Genomic DNA, 21,712 nt, shown 5'->3' with positions numbered 1-21,712 from the left:
CATTCAACATGTCATTACTCAATTTTTTAAAAAAAATGATTATTTCATTGACTTTAAGGGGAAACTCTGTATGGGCATTTATAAATGGCAAACAAATTTCATTTGCATTAGATATGGAAGTGGGAAAATGCTGCAGGGAACCTGCAGAGGCCTCTCAGGGTACAGAGATGGGGGTGGGGGACAGGTCCAAGGGACCTTCCCTAGTGGCAGTTTGTGATTGAAAGGTACAGGCAGTTACTGGCCATTAGAAGGTAGGGGGAGTGGTCAGCTCAGCTCTTTCAGCTCACATTCTGTTTTGAACACGTCCTCCCTTCACATCTTACTGAGTAAGTTTCTTTCAAGAAAACTATCTTGCAGGATTAGAGAGGTAGTCCAGAGGGTAGGGCATTTGCCTTGTGGACCAGCCAATTCAGATGTGACCCCGGGCACCCCATATGACCCCGAAGCACCAGCAGGAGTCGTCCCTGAGTACAGAGCCAGGAGTGAGGCCTGAGCAACACTGGGTATGTCCCTCCAAAAATGTCCAAGTATAGCAAAAAGAGGAGGGGGAAGAGTGGGAGGGGCGGTTCTGATTGTAGTGGGACTCACTGGAGCATTTGGGAATTTCACACGCACCATTGTAAAGTGGTATTCCTTTTGGGACGCAATATAGCAAAATCAACGGTAAGTTAAAATTTTATTTTGAAAAACATAAAAGAGGCCGGGAGATAGTAGAGCGGGAAGGGCACTTGGGCTATCTGACTTCAATCTCTGGCGTCCCATAGAGGCCCTTGAGCATGGCTGGGAATAATCCCTGCTGTGGTTCCAAAACCAAAGAAGCAAACAAACAAGGAAATGTAATATATCAAAAGCTAGAACAGGTGGTGAGGTGTCTGCTTTGCATACTTCTATCCTGGGTGGATTCCTGGCACCTCCTATGGATCCTTGAGCACCATTAGGGGTGATCCCTGAGCACAGGACAGGAGACAGGGTCCCCAGTCAAGGGAGGTCTCATCTCTTAGGCCGCTGGAGCAAGACCATGGGGGCCTGTGCAGGGGACAGATTGCCCAGGCGCTGCCAGCCTTGGGCCTGGGAGTCGGTGCTTGACATCCACATCCCTCGACCCAGAGCAGGATGCCCTGGCTGCCTGTCCTCACTCCCAGCTTTGCGCCCACAGGTGGGACTGCAGGACAAACAGGTGAGTGTCTGCGGCAGCAAGAGGAGTAGGTTCTCGGCCTCCCGCAGTAGGACGTGGCCTCTGACCAGCGTCGGTCTCTGAGAATGAGCAGGAGGAGGAGCAGGTGCTACTGCAGAGCCAGCGCCGGATCGGCTGCAAGGGGAGTGAACCAGGACAAGATGGATATGGAGAAATGACAGAAGGTGCCGGGGGAGACCCACTGTGAGGGGAGGAGCCCGCCAGGGGTGGTGGGAGGAAGGACAGGCCAGGACGCCACCCACTATAATGTATCAAAATCTAGAAGAGGCTAGAGGGGTTGTGGGGGTGCAGACTGGCCCTCACTGCACACAGAGGGTCCTAGTACTGGGGAGGCTGCCGGGTCGAGGTAGGGGGAGGCCCATCTCTTAGGCCTTGGTAGAAACACCCCCAGGGGGATGTGCAGGGGACAGGTTACCCCATGTACTGTTTTCCTTGGGCCTGTGTGTGAGTGTCTGGGCCCTGAATGTTGTGGCTGGGATTTGGACAGCCTTCGGCCCAGTCACATGACATAGATGTGCATGCAAGACCAGAAGGTTCAGTGTCTGTAGCCTGGAATGCTTCTGCTGGTACCAAAAGCAGCACACAGCTGCAACCCCACACCTGAATGACCCCCTCATGTGGGCTCCAAGTTTGAGCATGTGCTGAGGCACAAGGAGCTCATGGACCAGCTGCAATAGGTACTAACAAGGCAGCAGGCCCTGCTGGAGGCCACCTTCAGGGAGCTGAGGGAAACCCAGGTGAGGGGGTGGGCAGGGGCTCAGGGACAGGAAGGCGCATCAGGCCCTAGACCTGCCTACTCACCTGGTGCCTTCATCTTTAGGGGATCCTCAGTCCTGAAATCAGGAGCAACTGAGCCCCAGGCCTTGCTGGAATTCCAAGGGTACCCTGAAGAGGGTGAGTGGTGCGGTGAGTCTCCAGGAGGGAGAAGTTCCTGATGGGGATCTGGAGGTGTGGCTATATTGGAGGTGGAGCCAGGCAGGACCCATGAGATGCCTCCACCTTCCTTGCTTGGCTGAGACCCTGGAGTACCCCATAGTCAATCCAGTGTCGAAGAACACGGAGTTGGAGGTGAACATAGTGGAGGTTTGTGAGACCATTACCTCTATGGAACTCGAGGTGATGGTCATGAAGGATAAGCTGGTGGCATGTGAGAAGACTAAGGATCTGGATGACTAAGGTCTGAGACTAAGGTCTGGGGTCCAGACCCGGGGAGTGGGATCATGGTTTGTGTGAATAACCCAGAGAGACCCTCCTGTTCCTGTCTGTGAGGAACAGGAGGCCGCAGACCTCAGATCAGGATCCTGTAATGACCTGCCCCCAAATAACCAGAATCCAGCTCGTCAGCTTGAGTTCAGCTGGCAAGCTTGTTCACCATTAATCCACATTTTCTACCCTGATGATGTACCCTGTGTTCTTCAATTCCAACTAATCTAGCCCTGATCCAGTTCTTCCCACCCTCCACCTTCCTCTCTCCTCTGCGCTCTTCCACTTTCCCTCAGCACTAGACCCTAGGAATCAAGGGGACAGAAAGGTCCCCCAACACTAGACCGCAGGGATCAGTGGGACAAAAATGTCTCCTACCTCTAGGCACCAGGGATGTTGGGAGCAGAAATTTAAACTGGGCCACACTCCAATCTCAGTCATGATAGCTCCAAAAGCCAAACAAGGGCTTGAGGTGGGAGCTCTCCCTCCCCAGTACACAGTCCTGTTTCTCCATATGGCAGCCCTGAAGCTAATGGGGGCTAGAAACATCAGAGCAACCAGTTCTAGACACTCTTTGGGGGCTGGTTGGGCACTAATTATTTGAGGAGAAGAGAGAGGAAGGAGGCATGCTGGGTCACTCTCTGACAGTCACTGTCCTATTTCCAAGCTTGTTTCAATGAATGGATCCATCCCAGGCCGTGTGGGTATGTGTCTCGGGCGAGGTGTGTCCTGCCAGCAGTTGGCAGTTGCTTCTAGATTGTGGGTGGCCCTTGCCATGGGATTCACCATGTCTAGATACTGCAATCTGCATGCCCCTGAGTACGATGTCAATGACCCCAGGAGAGTACCTCTAAGATTTGGAGTGGTAACATTCAAAATATGGTGGTGGGAAGGTACGATGGTGGTGGAATTGGTGTTTGCATATTAAATGTAATAAATTATTGTCAACAACTTTATGAAAACAAAATAAGATTTGCAAAAAATTCAATAAAATATAAAGCATGAAAAGAGAACAGAAAAATCAAAGATACACCAATCTAATGCATTTTTTTTCCTAGAGGTATTTTTTTATTTTATTTTTTTTACAGTAGTAGATTTACAATTTTTTGTACTTTGGTTTCAATTATACAATGATCAGATACCCATCCCTCCACCAGTGCCCATTTTCCACCACCATGGATAATATCCCTCCCACCCCCATCCTCCCATCCCCCCTGTCTCTGTGGCAGGGCAATCCCCTGTGTTCTCTCTCTCCTTTTGGGTGTTGTGGTCTGCAAAAGAGGCATTGAGTGGCAAACATGTTCAGTCCATAGTCTACTTTCGACATGCATGTCCCCTCCTGGGAGGATCCTCCAAACATCCTTTATTTGGTGCTCCCTTCTCTATCTGAACTGCCCTTTCCTCTAGGATACCTGGCTGGCCTCTAAGTTATGGAGTAATCCTCCTGGTGCTGATCTCAGATATTCTTGGATATTAATCTCATACTTTGTTACTTTATATCCGCCAGATGAATGCAATCTTTCTATGTCTATCCCTCTCTTTCTGACTCATTTCGCTTAGCATGTTTCTTTCCATATTGTACCACTTGTATGTAAATTTCATGACTTCATCTTTTCTAAGAGCTACATAGTACTCCATTGTGTAGATGTACCAAAGTTTCTTTAACCAGTCATCTGTTCTTGGGCATTCAGGTTTCTTCCAGTTTCTGGCTATTGTAAAGAGTGCTGCAATGAACAAACAAGTGCAGATGTCACTTCAACTATACATTTTTGCCTCTCTGGGATATATTCCCAGGAGTGGTAATGCTGGGTCAAATGGGAGCTCAATTTCTAATTTTTCGAGAATCGTCCAGACTGTTTTCCAGAAGGGCTGAACCAGTGGACATTCCCACCAATAGTGAAAGAGTGTCCCTTTCTCGCCACATCCACGCCAGCATCGGTTGCTTTTGTTCTTTTGAATGTGGGCCAGTCTCTGAGGTGTGAGATGGTATCTCATTGTGGTTTTGATCTGCATCTCCCTGATGATTAATGATGTAGAGCATTTTCTCATGTGCTTTTTTGCCATTCGGATTTCTTCTTTGAGAAAGTTTCTGTTCATTTCATTGCCCCATTTTTGGATGGGGTTGAATGTTTTCTTCTTGTGGAGTTTAACCAGTATTTTGTATATCCTGGATATCAACCCCTTGTCAGATGTGTATTCGGTGAATATCCTTTCCCATTCTGTAGACTGTCTTTGTATTTTGGTCACTGTTTCTTTGGAGGTGCAGAAGCTTCTTAGTTTAAGAAAGTCCCATTTATCTATCTCTGTTTTCACTTGCTCGGCCAGTGGCGTGGCATCTTTGAAGATACCATTAGCTTCAATGTCATGGAGGGTTTTGCCAACGTTATCTTCAATGCACCTTATGGTTTCTGGTCTGATGTTGAGGTCTTTAATCCATTTTGATCTTACTTTTGTAGATGGTGTTAGGCAGAGTTCTGAGCCTATTTTTTTGCATGTAGCCGTCCAGTGATGCCAACACAATTTATTAAACAGGCTTTCCTTACTCCACTTCACATTACTTGCACCTTTATCAAAGATTAGATGATCATATGATTGAGGGGAGATGTCAGTGTATTCAACCCTGTTCCATTGGTCTGCAGTTCTGCGTTTGTTCCAGTACCATGCTGTTTTAATTATTACTGCTTTGTAGTAGAGTTTGAAGTTCGGGAGGTTGATTCCTCCCATTTTCTTTTTCCCAAGAATTGCTTTAGCTATTCGTGGGGGCTTATTGTTCCATATAAATTTCAGGAGTGTTTGCTCCATTTCTATGAAGAATGTCATGGGTATCCTTATAGGGATTGCATTGAATTTATACAGTGCTTTCGGTAGTATTGCCATTTTGACAATGTTAAGTCTCCCGACCCATGAGCAGGGGATATCTTTCCATTTCCTCATGTCCTCTTTTATTTCCTGAAGTAGCGTTTTGTAGTTTCTTTGTACAGGTCCTTTACTTCCTTAGTTAAGCTGATTCCTAGGTACTTGATTTTCTGGGGCACAATTGTGAACGGGATTGTTTTTTTCATGTTGCTTTCTTCTCTCTCACTGTTTGCGTATAGGAAACCCATGGACTTTTGGGTATTGATTTTATAACCTGCAAATTTACTATACGAGCCTATTGTTTCTAGGAGTTTTTTGGTGGAGGTTATTGGGTTCTCTAAGTAGAGTATCATATCATCTGCGAATAGTGAGAGCTTGATTTCTTCCTTTCCTACCTGAATGCCCTTAATATCTTTTTCCTGCCTAATCGCTATTGCAAATACTTCCAGTACTATATTGAACAGCAGTGGAGAGAGTGGGCATCCCTGTCTCGTCCCTGATCATAGAGGGAAGGCTCTCAGTTTTTTCCCATTGAGGATGATGCTTGCTGTAGGCTTGTGGTAGATGGCTTTAATTATGTTGAGGAAGGTCCCCTCTATACCCATTTTGGCTAGGGTTTTCATCATAAAGGGGTGCTGGATCTTATCAAATGCTTTCTCTGCATCTATTGATATGATCGTATGCGTTTTATCTTTTCTTTTGTTGATATGGTGGATTATGTTGATTGATTTCCGAATGTTAAACCATCCTTGCATCCCTGGGATGAATCCTACTTGGTCATGGTGTATGATCTTTTTGATGAGTAGTTGGATTCTATTTGCTAGTAGTTTGTTGAGGATCTTTGCATCTGTGTTCATCAGGGATATCGGCCTCTAATTCTCTTTCTTTGTGGTATCTCTGTCTGCTTTTGGTATCAGTGTGATATTTGCTTCGTAGAAACTGTTCGGAAGTGTTTTTGATATTTCAATTTCGTGGAAAAGCTTAAAAAGCTTGGGAGTAAGTCCTCTTTAAAGATTTGGAAGAATTCACTAGTGAATCCATCCGGGCCAGGACTTTTGTGCTTGGGGAGACTTTTTATTATCATTTCAATTTCCTTGATGGTGATAGGTCTGTTCAGGTATTCCAGGTCTGCTTGATTCAGCCTTGGGAGTCTGTAGGAGTCTAGGAATTTATCCATTTCCTCGAGGTTTTGATGTTCCGTGGCATAAAGCTTCTCAAAGTACTCCCTGAGGATCCTCTGAATTTCTGTGGTTTCTGTTGTAATGACCCCCTTTTCATCTCTGATTCGGTTTATTAGGGTTTTCTCTCTCCCTTTCTTTGTGAGTTTTGCTAGAGGCTTATCGATCTTGTTAATTTTCTCAAAGAACCAGCTTTTGGTTTCATTGATCTTTCGGATTGTTTTTTGTGTTTCCATCTCGTTAATCTCTTCTCTGAGTTTTATTATTTCCTTTCTCCTGTTCGGGTTGTGCTCCTTTTTTTGGTCCTTCTCCAAGCTCTTAAGCTGTGAGGTTAGGTTACTTATGTGTGCTTGCTCCTCCTTCCTGAGGAATGCTTGTAGAGCTATAAACTTTCCTCTTAACACAGCCTTTGCTGTGTCCCATAAGTTTTGGTAACTCGTGTTCTCATTTTCATTCGTTTCTAGGAATCTTTTGATTTCCTCTTTGATTTCCTGTCTAATCCACTCGTTGTTCATTAGTGCACTGTTTAATTTCCAGGTGTTTGATTTAGTTTTCTGTTTTTGTGTGTGATTTACTTCTAATTTCAGCGCATTATGGTCTGAGAAGATTGTTGATACAATCTCTACCTTCTTAATTTTATGGAGGCATGTTTTGTGGCTCAGCATGTGGTCTATCTTGGAGAATGTTCCATGTACGCTTGAGAAGAATGTATATTCAGCTTTTTGTGGATGAAGTGTCCTGTATATATCTACTAAGTCCCTTTCTTCCATTGTTTCCCTCAAATGAAGTATATCCTTGCTAAGATTGAGTCTGGTTGATCTATCAAGAGGTGACAAAGTAGTTCTAATTTGTTTTTTTTTTTAAAAAAAAAGCAATGACGTCTAAGCTACTAAGATAGCCCACCGAATGGGAAAAATTATTTACCCAATACCTAGGTGATGAAAGGCTAATATCCAAGTTATATAGCACATTGGTAGAACTTTACAAAAAAAATATCTCCCAACCCCATCAAAGAAATGCAGAGAGGAATAATGAACAGAAACTTCGTCAAAGAAGAAATTCAAGGACTGGAGCGATAGTACAGTGGTAGGTTGTTGCTTTGCACGTGGCTGATCTGGGTTTGATCCCAGCCATCCTACGGGCTACACCCGCCTTGGAACCCCAAGTGTTCTGTGAGAACCAGAAGGCAGTGTCCTTCCTAAAGACACCCCATGCACACCCCATCCTCCCTTTCACCTAGAGGTGGAAATCACACCCAGATCCAAGAGAGACCTGAGCCAACAACCCGTCAAAGACAAATTGTGTTGGCAGAAGATCAGACAGACTGTGATGCCCGTGAGGTAAGGAGGCTGCAGACACCCATCCCAGGGCACGAAGTGACCTGCCTGAAAGTGATGTGTTCCCCCCAAGAGTCAGAAATGGTTCAACAGAATTCTTACTCATCTGTAATACGTCTTTTACCTACCCTGTCAAAATCATATTCATTTACCCCAACCTTGTCTTTCTTCCCTCTTCCTTCCCGCCCTTCTCCTCTCCCCCTCCTCCTTCCTGCCCCCTCCCTTCTCCCCTCCTCTGCCCCTTCCCATTGAGGAATGGGGCTATGGGACTATGAGGCTCTGCGGCTACATAAAGCAATTGCAAACGTGCCCCCATGACAGGGATGCTGCCCACTAGGAGTGGCGAGATGACCCAAACAGAACAACATTGAGACTCGTACTCTGCAAGTAAAGAAGTTACACAGTCTCCAAGGAAGCTCAGGTAGAGAAGAGCGCACCAAATCAAGGGTGCTGGGAGGATCCTCCCAGGGTGGGAGAAGCATGCTGAAAGTAGACTATAGACCAAACATGACTACCACTCAGTGCCTCTATTGCAAACCACAGCACACAAATGGGGAGAGAGAGAACAAGGGGGAATGCACTGCCAAAGAGGCAGGGTGGGAAAGGCAGTTGGGGGGGTGGGAGGGATGCTGGGACCCGTGGTGGTGCAGGATGGGTGCTGGTACAGGAATGGGTACTTGATCATTGTGTGACTGAAACCCAAGCACAAAAATTTATAAGTCTACAATTTTACCTCATGGAGTTTCACTAATAAAAATTAATAAAAAGAAAATTCTTGGATTAAAAAAAAAGGTACACAGCCTCCAGCACATCCATATGTGCAGGAGCAAACTCAAAACATAAAATAATAACCCAATTAAAAAATAAATCCAAATAAATAAATTTCAATTTTTAATATGAACAGATACTACACTTGATCTTAGCCAAAAGGCCGAGAAGCTCCGGGGGATGGAGTGATAGCACAGTGGTAGGGTGGTCACCTTACAAGCGGCCAACATGGCCGACCCAAGTTCGATTCCTCCACCCCTCTGGGAGAGCCCGGCAAGCTACTGAGAGTGACTTGCCCGCACGGCAGAGCCTGGCAAGCTCCCCGTGACGTATTCGATATGCCAGACACAGTAACAACAAAATCTCCAATGGAGACGTTACTGGGCCCGCTTGAGCAAATCGACGATCACCGCGAGTGCCTTTAACTTTTACCTTTCCCTTTTAATATGAAAATTAAGAGATCATGGAGTCTCACCATGCTTCGTGCTTGTCCCTATCCTTCCCCGAGCGCACGCGCCCCTACCCAGTTTTTCCAGAGGGATTCAGGGGTTCATTCTTATGGTCTTTATCCGGATGCCACTCAGGTTGGAAACAGCTCCTGAACTGTTCAGTGGTTCTGAGCAAGAGATTTAGTCCACTGCTTCTTGCAAGTCAGAGGATGGGGTCCCATCCGATAAGCAGAAAGGCTGGGGTCGCGAAAGTTAGAGTGGGTTTTCACATCAAAATCTAGAGTCGCAAAACTTAGATGTGGGTTTTCACATCATAATCCCAGGGACTGTGCCATCTGGGCAATTGGTAGCCACTGGGGCCCTTTGTTAGTCATGAGTGTCACCCCTGAATGGGGACCTGAAGGTAGATAGTTTGTTTACCTCTGTGGCACAGCAAGAGATCAGAGCCCCCTGCCTCAGAGACAGGTATGCCCAGATCTCTGCCAATGTCCCTACCCTGTGTCAGGGCACCTAGAGCCTGGTGCCATTTCTCAGGCACTAAGAGGATCAACCTCTATGCCTCTGGAGCCCTACTGCTGATTTTTTTAGGTTATTTGTTTTTCTTTTTTTCACTTCTAAATGCTCATTCTTCCAGGAGGTCTGGTGCCCAGCCTCAACCAAGAGCTGGAGCAGAGCCTCTGAGGCTCTCTTTCAGTCCTCTTAGGCTTCTTACACTAGGACCTTATCATTTACAGACTGCAGGATGGTCCATTCCAGGGCTCCAACGAGGATTTTCTTAAGTCCAGAGCCAGGGTCTTCCTGAAGAAGGTGGCCGAGTTTTTGAATCCTTGGGCAACGGGTCCACAGTGACTGAGGTTTCCTTCTGTCTCTGGATCCTTTGGCCCAAAGGCAAACGGGTCTGCTTCCTGGAACAATTTGCAAAGGGGGAAGCATATCTTTTGAGGTTCAGGCCAGTCAATCATTGGGCACTAGAGGAAAACAGACTCAAGAGAGTGGAAGTGCTGGGTACCACAAGGTGACCAGCAGGACCGACCACACTGACTCGGCGCAGGTCATGACTTCTGAACTGAGGGCAATGGGTTGCTCCCAGTTGAGCTGCATCCCACCACTATTCCTGCCTCCCACACCTGCGCAGTATCTTTCCCTATCCCTAGCCACACCTCACGGTCTACCTGACATTATCGCTGTCTCTGGAGGCTGACTCAAGCATGAGTTTACCAGCAGAGGGGCATGATACTGCCATTAGAGAGCGCCTGGAGAGGGTATTTTCCAAAGGGGGAATCCACAGTGTCAAGGTGGACATTTATTTGCGCTTCTAGCTCTGTCTGGAGATCTAATGCCAATAAGATACTAAAGTGAGGAACAGAGAGAACCTTATTTTCCATATGGAACCCCCAGCATCTGCTGAGACCATGGATTCTCGTGTCCAGCAAAAGCAGGGAAGGGCTGCACCTCCGATACCTTCAACGAGCTCTGCTTCCTATGTTGCCCTGTCTTGGGGGTCATGGGGCCCACTGTTTCCACGAGGCTTTTCTTGGGAGTGTAGGTACCAAGTTACCCTGCCTTCCCTGCCTGCCTGGGGACTCCCTGTGACTCTGTCAGACTGTCCAAGTTGTCCTGATGTCAGTAGCCATTTCTGGAAGCTAACCAACTTTGAATGTCTACCACTCCCATTCATAGAGGGTCACAACATGTCTGGTGTCTTATTGGCACTTTGTTCTCTCCTGCAGCATGTCATGGCCCCCTGGGGCAATGATCTGGGTCCTGCCTTCTGCCCCTCCGCATCCTCCACCCCTGACCCCTGCTCCTGCTCTGGCTCCCCTCTTACTCCCCGCCCCTTGTCTGCCCTGCCAGTTCGCACCTCCTCTAGACCAAGGGCACACTGGAGGTGCTGGGGTCTGGCCTTAACCACTCCACCGGGGTAGTGCTGTCTCCACTGGAGGTGCTGGGGCCTGGCCTTAACCACTCCACTGGGGTAGTGCTGTCTCCACTGGAGGTGCTGGGGCCTGGCGTTAACCACTCCACTGGGGTAGTGCTGTCTCTACTGGATGAGTGGCAGTGCCATCCAGCTGCCATGCTCTCTGCCAACTCCTCCAGTGCACCAGGTGCCACTGCTTGGGTGTTGCTCTTTTTCCTTTTGGTCTTGTCTTGCTTTCTCCCCTGCTTGGTAGTGAGTTTTATTGTTTCACAAATGAGAATTGCAGCACTAATATAACTTTGAGTTTTGAACGACTATGATCACATACATATTTTGCCAAAATTTCTGCCTAAAACTAACTAAAAACCAAGAAGCTGGGACTGGAGTGATAGCACAGTGAGTAGGGTGTTTGCCTTGCATACGACTGACCTGGATTTGATTCCCAGAATCCCATATGGTTTCCTGAGTACCACCAGGAGTAATTCCTGAGTGCATGAGCCAGGAGTAACCCCTGGGCATCGCGGGGTGTGACCCATAAAGGAAAAAAAGGCACATTTTGGCAAGTGGGAGAACATGATGAGATAATAGTGCTAATGGAATGAATAGTTCCTAAGTCTGAACACCGCACAAGGCGAGAGATCAGTTTTACAGCAGATCTGATGGGCGTCGGGGTATTAGCAAGCAGCTGACAGGAGAGTATGGAACAAGAAATGACCAAGGTTTCTTGGTGCAGAGAAGGATCTGGAGCATATCAATAATGTAGGAAAATTTGGGAGATTTTCCCTGGTTTCTAAGTTGAACAGAGTGACAGACCACCTCTGGGCCATCCCGGGTGATTTCCGTGCCTGTCTTCATCTTTCCCAGACCCTGTGCCTCATGGCAGCTCCTGCTCTCCAGGGTAGCCAGTCTGAAGTTAGCCTGCGGGAAATGTGGGTAGAGGTCCCCTCTCCTCTTCAGCAGGGCTATGGAGATCCTAGTATCAGGACTTGAACAGGGCTGGGCCGCATCAAGGCAAGCACCTTCACCCCAGCAATATCCCTGGGGCCCATTCTTGAAAAGTCTGAAAGTGCTCGGGAGTGGAAGCCTCGGGTTCCACGGGGCTGTCTCCCTGGGCACTGTGCCGTACAGAAGGGGGAGTGAGGCATCTTTAAGGGAGCCCAACTCTACAGGAAGGAGATTTAGGTGGGAAGCAGCTGAAAAAAAAAATACCGCTTGGAGCAGGGCATTAGTCCAGCAGATAAAGTGATCGTCTTGCACACTGCTGATGTTGGATCAATGGGCCCCCCTAGTTCCACTAGGTATGGTCCCTGAGCTAAGTCAGGGGTAAAGCCTGAGCATGTCTGGGTGTGGTGCCAACACCCAAAGAAAAGTGCTGCAAGCAGACAGGGCCAACCTTTTCCCAGTGCCCTAAGGAAGGATTCCTCAAATTCTTAGAGGGCATAAGAGAGATTTCCCTGTTAGGTGGAAGGGGTGAGGGAGGGGAAGGGGGTGACAGTACTGGCCCTCCACTTGTGACTCTGCCTGAGCAGTGGCAGTCCACTTGGACAGTTCACAGTGGCCTGACTCAGGCCAGGACTTGGCTGCTGCTGTGACACAAAGGTGTCCTGAAATTGTGAATGTCAGTGTCCTTAGGAGGGAGAAGCCCCCAATGAGGGTCAGGAGGCAGGATACCCGGGGCGGGGGGGCAGAACCAGGCTGACTCTCCCCCCGAGCCCTCCCCCTCCCTTGGTTGGCTGAGAGCCTGGGGCTGCCCCTCAGTCTATCCAGTTTTAGTCAATCTAAGGGCACTGAAGTGGAGGCAAATACAGTGGAGATCATAAAGCCCGAGGAGCTGGAGGTGGTAAGAGTCAAGAAGGACAAGCTGGCGGTGTGGGGAAGACTGTGCATCTGGAGGCAGAAATCTCCCCCAACATTGGGCACCGGGGATGTGGGGGGCAGAAATGTCCCCTACTAATAAACACTAGTGGTCTGGGAGGCAAATAAAGGCCCTAAGTAGTAGGCACCAGTAACATGGGGTGCAGAGGTTTCCCGTAACAATAGACAGCAGGGTTCCAGGGACAGAAATGTTTACAATAACTCGGCACCAGGTATGAGCAAAGCTGAAATTTCCTCCAGAAAAAAACACTAGGGATTTTGGGGAAAATTGTTTTCCAATACTAGACACAAGAGCTCTGGGGGGAGAAATGTCCCACAAGAGAGAACAGAGCTCAGATAGGAGACATGTCCTCCAACACTACACAGTAAGGAGTCCCAGGAGCAGAAATACTCACCCCCATAGAAATAGTCCAAAGAGTAGCAATAAGAAATGACCACCTCCCCACCCTCCACCTTAGATTATACCCCAGGAGAGAGGAGTGGAGAATGCCTGCTCACCCCCGCTTTCCTACCTAAATGTTGAGATATTTCCAGTTTGTGGGCTGTCCTTGCATGGTCCAGGGAATTTTCCACTTTTTGAGTAAAAATTCTGTCCAGAAGGCCAGAAAGAAGTCTCAGGAGACTCAGTACAGGCTTGGGATACATGAGAGCAAGAACGTTCCCTGGCACCACAGGGTCTCCTGATCACAAAGAATGGAGCAAATAGAGATCCCAACAAACCCCAAACCTCTCAGGTATGTACACAGGCCATGAGGGTCAATGAGGCAGTACTTGGAAGGATCTCAGTGCTTAGAGGAAACACTGATTCAGAGCATCCGATTTTAAAAACGGCACTTGGGTACAACCATCTACCCGTCCTGGCCCAGGGAAAACGAGGCAACACTCAAACCTTCGGTTCATGGGCTACAGGCCAAGCAAAAGTCTGAGCCGAGAGCTCCCCCTCCTCCAGTGCACTGTTTCTATTCTGGGAAAGGAAGTCCTGAAAAGGATGGAGGCTGGAACAGTCATCAACTGAGTTCTAGGCACTACCTGGGACAGTTTCGGGGATCATGAATTGGTGGCAGAGGAGAGAGAGGGGAGAGGGCTGAATCAGTCTCCCTGACAGCCACTGTCCTGTTTCCAAGATTGTTTCTACAAATGGATGCATCCCAGCCTATGTGGGTGAGTGGCATTGGGTGGGTGGGTCCTGCCAGGGAACGGCTCATGCTTCTTAATGAAGCATGAGCTATCCTCTGGGGGTCTCACCATGGATCAGAACCTGACATGACATGCCCATGCCCATGGTGCCTGTTCCGTCTACACCTCCTCTGTAGTTCCCACCGGGAAGAGCCCCCACCTTGCCCCCAATGCTTCGTGGGTGCCAGGCCCCCTAGTGGCCAGATCATGTCTCAGGTAAAGGACCTGCAAACCTGGTATTTCCCAAACCTCTCAAGGACTAGATGGACTTTCTCTGCCCAGAGCCTCACCCCAGTGTGGAACCCTTCACTGCCCACAGGCTCCCCAGACAGCACAAGCCCACAGTGACCCTGTGCCCCACCATCAGAGATTAATTTGATTCTCAGCCCAGCGAATGTGAGAGGGGGAGATGTCAGAGCTAAAGGAGACAGCCGGAGACCACTGGGGCCTGCTCAGGGCAGGGAGGACAGGTGCATTCGTGGATGCCATAGTGGGCACGGGCGATATGGGGGAGTTGGGGTTCCTTTCAGGCTGTAGGACTCGTGAGGTCAGCGTGGCCAGGCTTAGTGGCCCTAGTTGGGAGTGTGTGTTTTGAGAGGGATTTCCAGAGCACGCCGGGATCAACACCAGAGAAGCATCAAGGTTCCCCAAGGCCAATTCTGGTGTCCAGCTCCCAGTAGGATGGACTGAGTCTCAGAGAAAGGGGCAGAGCTGGGGTCGGGAGGTTCTATGGGGTCATTAAGAGCCCTCCAGGACTCAGAAAGGGAAGTCTCTGAGCAACAGGGGGAATTGGTCAGGGACTGACTGGGTCTGGGGGCTCATGGCCCCACAAACTGGCTGCTGCCAGTCTGGGAGGAAGCAGTTAGAGGACAGAGAGAACGTGGACACAGGATAAGGTGGGAGCAAGAACTCTGCGGGCTTCAGGAGAGGAGAGGGGCAGGGCAGGGGGCAGGGGCTCCAAGAAGATAAAGGAGAGGGGCTGGAGTGAGGAGCAGTTGGGACAGCGTCCAGGACGGCGCCTCTGTCAGGCTCGCTGGGCTCCCACAGCAGCAGCCAGGCCAGACCTACGGGTGCTCAGGGGCTAATCCTGGCAGCTGCAGCCCAGCCTGGGCATGAGGGGACGTGGTCTCTGGGAATGAGAAAGTCGTGGACTGAGCTATGGGAGACCGAAAGGGTCAGTGCTCCTGGCCCACCGTGGGGCCCACAGAGTTCCAACCCACCATCGTCGGTAGGGGGCAGTGCCCGAGGGTCCGGGTGGGGGCGGGGAGGCCCGTCAGGCCCACCAGGGCAGAGGCTGGTGCAGCCTTCATTGTGAGGTTACCCCTGGGAGCTCTAGATTTCTCCCTGGCCAATGGGGTTGCAGCCCCGAGGCCACGCCCCTTCCCTGCCTATAAAAAAGCTCGTGGCCCCGCCCCTCGGGGACCCTCTCTCAAGGATGCTTGAGGGAGAAGTGGCCCCATCACACCTTCTCCCTGTTGACCCTTCGAGGGGTCATCTAGGGGTCACCTCCAGATGTTTACCCTTCCACGGGTCATATACGGGTCACCTCTAGGTGTCATCTCTAGGAGATCGTTGGAAATTGGCAGAGCGCAACGGACGGTAAGAAAAGGCCCTGCGTTGGCCCTGCACTGGTCAGTGTATGGCCCCGAGGCCACAGGATCAAGCCCGGGCCCATTTCCAGCAAGTCTTCCGGCAGTTTTGTCCCCAGCAGCCACTGTCCTGGTCAGGGTCTCCCGGGACTCTGGGATGGGAGTCCCCAGAGAGCCCCTCTCCAGGACCTGTCCGTTCCTGTCCCCAGAATAGGACCTCCTGGGCTCCTGCTGTCCAAAGACCTGGGTGGCTGGACACTCTCCCACCCAGCTCAGGAAACAATGGGGGTGGGTGCTCAGTGCAATGCTGAGGAGCTGCCTGAGTGGCGCTGGGGTGTCAAAGCAGAGTCCCCGGGTACGCAGACCCCTCACCACAGACCCTCCAAAAACCTCTTACTGTGCGACCACACCCTTCCCGTCTAATTTAGGACAGAAAGAGATGGAAGAACAGAATTTTAAAACATCAGATATATCTTGTGAAGGCGGAGGGTCACATGGCAGCGCCTCATCCGTTAGGGGTGAATGATTTGGGCTGGTGCTTGGCACCAGGAGTTTGAAGCCTGTGATGTCTGAGGAGAGCAAGGCGGGGAGGAGTCACTCAGAGTGTCCTGAGGCCACGGCCACATCCCTGCCTATAGAAATGCTCGTGGCCCCGCCCCTCAGGACACCCTCTCTCAAGGAGGCTTAAGGGAGAAGTGGCCCCAATGCACCTTCTGCATGTTGACCCTTTCCCTAGGGGATCATTGGAAATTGGCAGAGCATGAAAAGATGGGAAGAAAAAGTGCTAGGTCGGTGCTAACCCAGGAGCCCTGGGCCATGCGCTGGTTCTGCACTGGTCAGTGTGTGGCCAGGAGGCCCGGGATAAAGCCTCCGCCCATTGACAGACACGTTTTCAGGCAGTCTAGTCCTCCAGCAACTTCTGTCCTCGCCAGGGTCTCCCAGGACTCTGGGATGGGAGTCCCCAGAGACCCTCTCTCCAGGCCCTGTTTCCTCCTGCCACCAGAATAGGATCTCCTGGGCTCCCGCTGACCAAACACCTGGGTGGCTGGACACTGGCCCACCCAACTCAGGAAACAATGGGGGTGGGAGCTCAGGGCAGCACTGAGGAGCTGGGGAGTCAAAGCAGGGTTCCCGACTCCCAGACCCCTCATCACAGACCCTCCTGGCAGTGGATCTAACTGTGCGAAAACACCCCTCCCCTCTTGTTTGGGACAGAAAGAGCTGAAAGAACAGAATTTTAAAACATCAAGTGTATCTTATAAAGGCGGAAGATTGCTTGGCAGAGCGTCATCCTTTAGGGGTGAATGATTTGGGCTGGTGCACAGCACCAGGAGCTTGAAGCCTGTGATGTCTGATGAGGGCAAGTCGGGGAGGACTGACTTCGAGTTTCCAGGGAGGGGCCCTGTGAATGGGGCATTGTGACACGGGAGACAGGCTGGGAGCAGGAGCTGGGCGAGTCTCCCTGTCCCTCCACACCTGTGTCCTGCTCTGCGGGCAGCCAGAGGAAATGGGGTCAGCTGTCCACTCCCCAGAATGTTACGACCCTGAAAATGCAGAGAGCTCTAGGGCCGGGACATAGAACGCTTGTTTCTATTTGTCCCTCGTGTCCCTGCCAGCACTGCCAGGAGGGCTCCAGTGGGTCCAAAGCAGGAAAGAATCTACTTAGTAAGGTGCCCGGAGCAGCAGATGGCGTTGAGAAATGAGCAGCCCCCGAGATGAGCAGGAGAAACCAAGAGTCGGGGCTGTGGACCATGAAGTTTGGGTGGGGTTGAAGGTCTGGGGTCCTTGACTGTCTGCTTCCTCTCAGGTTTACCGGCCTCTGGGTGCCCCCGAAACAGCCACATCGTTGAAAACATTTCGAAGGACAGGTGGAGGCAGGAGGTTCCAGGAACAACGGGTTAACCCGGAGAACAACTGCGGATGCGAGTGGGGGCCAAGGGGACTGAGCTGGGGTGAGAGAAACGGGCGCAGCGCCGCCTGGAGTCTGAGGGCTGTGGGGTGGCCGGCCGGGAGCCCGGCCAGGATTGAGTTGTGTCTCAGCAACAGTGGAAGGGGTCTGGGTAACATTCCGCAGTCTTGGCGCTGAGCGAGTCTCCTATCATCTCCAATTATCACCTATCATTCCAACATGTCTTCACTGCGAGCCCACGAAAAGTTGCTGTACAGCAAGAGTTTTCTTAGAGGGTGCAGGGTTTGCTGGCCATCAGCTCCCCTCCACCCTGGGGGATTCTTTGGGCATAATACTTGAGCCTTCTGGGCTGTGACTTTCCTAGTCTGTGAAATGGGCTGGTGAGACCCCCTGTGAGGCCAAGAGCCTGCCTTGGGTGATGGCAGGAAGGACAGGTGAGAATGTCCTAACTGAGGGCTGTGGTGGCACTGACTGGCCCACACTACACAGAGGGGTCTGGAGTTGGCAGTTGCCAGGTAGGAGTCAGGGTCCGAGGCAGAGGGAGACCCAACTCCTAGGCTCTGGGACAAAGACGCCATGGGGGCCTGTGGCTGAGGGTCTGAGCCCTGCATCTCCTGGCTGGGATGTAGTCGGTCCTCCTGCCTGTCCTCACAGACACTGTCCTACCTCCCCCAGATGCCAGGGCAGGACGAAAAGGTGCAGTGCCAATGGCTTCCCTGGGGCCGATCTGCTGGTACCTGGAAATGCACATAGCTGCCAACAAGAGCACCTGGACGCCCGCAGTCACCTGGGCTCAAAGGAGGAGCAGCTGTACCAGCGGATGCTGCGGCAGAAGCAGCCCATAGACCAGCTGCTGCAGGTGCCACCAAGGCAGCAGGCCCTGCTGGAGGCCGCCATCAGGGAGCTGAGGGAGACCAGGTGAGAGAGGGGCCACGGGCTCTGGGGCAGGAAGGCCCTAGACCTGCCTCCTCAGCTAGTGCCTTCACCCCAGGTGCTCTTCTGTGGGACTCAGCAGCAGAAACAGCAGCTGCAGAACCTGGTAAAGTGAAAAGGAGTCCCGGAAAAGGGTGAGTGACAGGGAGAAGCCCCTGTGGGTCAGAGGGCGGGGCTACTGGGGAGGGGAGCCAGGCGGCCCCACACCCAGCCCCCCACCTCCCTTCCTTGGTTGAGACCCTTATGCTGCCCCACATCCCATCCACTCCAAAGGGATTGGCGTGGAGACGAACAACACACAGGTGCTCCTGGACACAAAACGTGAGGAGCTGGAGGCCACAGAGAAGGAGGAGGCACAGGAGGCCAGGCAGGAGGAGTGCCAGAGTCCAGGAGCTGCAGGAGTCAGTCAAGTCCCAGGGGGCAGGGACCATGACCTGTGTGAGATCTGGAGATGCTCCTGTTGCTGTCCTTAAGGAAGAGGAGTCCACTGACATCGGACCCAGGTCCTGTAATGACCCGCCAAAAATCCAGAAAACGCAGCTGGTCAGCAAGAGCTCCACTGGCAGCCTGACACCTCGCTGATACCTCGATTTTACTGCACCTAAGCACCCTGCCTCTCTCACCCATTTGATCTAGCCCAGCCCCGTCCTCCCCACACCATCCAAGTTCTGCCTTCTTCCTCTGCCCTTTGCTCTTCTCCCTCCACTAGAACCAGGGATATCCCTCACTGCAAGTCCAGGGATCAGGGCAAAGCCACAACTATTCTCCATCTCAAGACACATGATATCAGGGGGACAGTAAAGACTCCTTCCACTAGACCCAGAGATGTGGGGGAAGAAATGTGCCTTCCCCCGGGCCCCCCAGGGATCAGGGGGCACAGTTTCCCCCTCCACTAGACCCCGGGATCAGGGGGGCAGAAATGTCTCCCGCCCTAGACCCCAGGGATCGGGGGGGCTAGAGATGTCCCCCCAACTAGACGCCAGGGATGGGGGGCCAGAGATGTCCCCCCCAAAACTGGACGCCAGGGATCGGGGGAGGCCAGAGATGTTCCCCCACCACTGGACGCCAGGGATCAGGGGGTGCAGAGAGGCCCCCTCCAGCACGGTACACCAGGGATTGGGGGGGCCAGAGAGGCCCCCTCACCACTGGACGCCAGGGATCGGGGGGCCAGAGAGAGAGGCCCCCCCGTACCACTGGACGCCAGGGATCGGGGGGGGCCAGAGATAGAGGCCCCCCACCACTCTGCGCCAGAGATCGGGGGGGGGCAGAGAGAGGCCCCCCCCACGACTAGACGCCAGGGATCGGGGGGGCCAGAGAGAGAGGCCCCCCACCACTGGACGCCAGGGACCGGGGGGGCCAGAGAGAGGCCCCCCTCTGGACGCCAGGGATTGGGGGGGGCAGAGAGAGGCCCCCCCACTGGACGCCAGGGATCAGATGGGGGGCCGAGATGTCCCCCCGACTAGGCCCCATGGATCGGAAGGGCTGAGATGTCCCCCCCGCCCACTAGGCCCCAGGAAACAGTGGGGAAGAAATGTCCCTCTCCACAAGATCGGAGGGATCAGGATGGCAGATATATCCCCCAGCACTAGCAAACAATGATTTGGAGGTCAGAAGTTACAACTCAGCTCTCCCCTCCCCATTGTGGGGTCCTGTTTCTTCGCATGACAGCCCTGAAGCTTGGCCGCTGGTACCATACAGTGACCGGATTCTACACACTCTTTGGGGCTGTTTGGGGACTTTGTATTGCTGGCTGAGAAGAGGGGAAGGAGGAAGGCGGGCTTTCTCCCTGACTGCCACTGTCTGATTTTCACGATTGTTGCAATAAATGGATCTATCCCAGGCCTGTGTGGGTGTGTGTGTCACTGGGCGGGGCAGGTCTGGCCAGTAGTTGACAATTGCTTCTAGATTGTGGGAAGCCTCGGCCATGTCACCATGCCAAGACGCGTCACCTGCCTGCCCCTGTGTGAAGCCTGTCAATGACCCCAGGAGAGTCCACCCCAAGGGTTGAAGGTCTCAATCACGGATGCGTCCCCAGGAGGGAGGGCAGGATGCAGCACCCAGGGCCCTGCCTTCCACTGCAGCACCTCGGTGGCCTCCCCTGCCCCTGGTGCCTGTTCCCCCATTCCCCTCTGCAGTGGCACCAGGGACAGACCCCACTTTGCCCCCTAGTGGCCACATCAGGTTTCTCAGAATGAGGACTTGAAAGTGCTCCTGCAGCAGGTGGGTCCAAGGTGCTGTTCCCTCAGCCAGGGTCCCTCTCCATGGCACCTGCCCTGGCAGGAAGACAGTGTGTTATCAGTGGAGCAGGATGGGGCTGTGAGATGGAACATGTTTCTAGTGTCCCCGAGCTGTACAGAACTGATCCCTGATAATAGCGCCCCACTTCTGTGTGGACCATCAGGTTCCCTAATACAAGTCCCACTGTCACCTGTCAGCAGTCCGGCCAGACCCCATGGAAGAAAGCATCAGGCCCTGACTCCTCTTTGCTCGTGCACACCCGGACCTGTTGTACAGCCTTGGCTGAGTGACACTCTACTGGTGACAAGAAGTGTGTCCAGATCCATGTGTCAGACCAGATGGCAAAGCCTCAGAAGGAAGAGCAATCCTGTTCCAGTCATTTCCAGGAATTTGGTCAGCCATGCCCCTTCCTGCCAGTCACACTGCTACTGGGAGTCACACTCCTGGTAAGGCTGGCCAGGGCAGCCACAGGCAGCTCCTGGTTTACCCTTCGGTGCCCAGTTCATAGCCCTGCCCCTCTACCTGCACCATGGGCCTGGGGCCGCCCATTCACTCTCACGGTTCTGCACACCTCACACATGTCCTGCACACCCTCTCGCAGCGACTACTGGGGCTCTGGGCTTAGCTCCCCGTGTCCTGCCTCTGGGTCCCTGGGCTCTGGAAACACCAAGTCCAGGTTTGCCTTGAGGTTTGGGGAGCTGAGAGACTGTGGGGATCAGCGGCTCACCCCTATCCACCCTTGCCGGTGGGGCGAGCTGTTCTCCCTGGACATTGAAAGACTGTCTTGGGAGTTTTTCCTCTTAGGATCTTACAGAGTCTCACCAAGACACAGGTGGCACCCAAGAGATTACCAGAAGCACCCCAGTGTATTCCATGTGTGCAGGCTCTATCCAGCTACCCCCAAACGGGCATTAGCAGGTCAGAGCATAATTATGTCGGTTGTTTTCAGGCTACCTCGATTCTGCGGTAACAACTTTCATCTAACATGCAGTGGTGCCTAGTGCTCTCAGGTGCTCCCACAGTGGTGACTCCAGTTTCTAGCTCCATTGTTTGAGCGTTCCCGTGAGCCTCTTCCATCACTGCTCGGG

At 51.9% G+C, this 21,712-nt stretch overlaps 1 protein-coding gene and 1 pseudogene across 1 annotated transcript in view; one reads left to right on the top strand and one right to left on the bottom strand.

Moving 5' to 3' along the window:
• Positions 1–21,712, top strand: part of LOC130026627 (polypeptide N-acetylgalactosaminyltransferase 12-like) — a 427,747-nt gene that overhangs the window by 381,723 nt on the left and 24,312 nt on the right. The gene's annotated exons all lie outside the window — the stretch shown is intronic.
• LOC130026787 (uncharacterized) lies at positions 8,557–8,712 on the bottom strand (annotated as a pseudogene).

Source organism: Sorex fumeus, unplaced genomic scaffold, assembly GCF_029834395.1.
Source record: "Sorex fumeus unplaced genomic scaffold, SorFum_2.1 ptg000034l, whole genome shotgun sequence".
Lineage (NCBI taxonomy): Eukaryota > Metazoa > Chordata > Mammalia > Eulipotyphla > Soricidae > Sorex > Sorex fumeus.
This window is presented reverse-complemented; position numbering and strand designations above follow the sequence as displayed.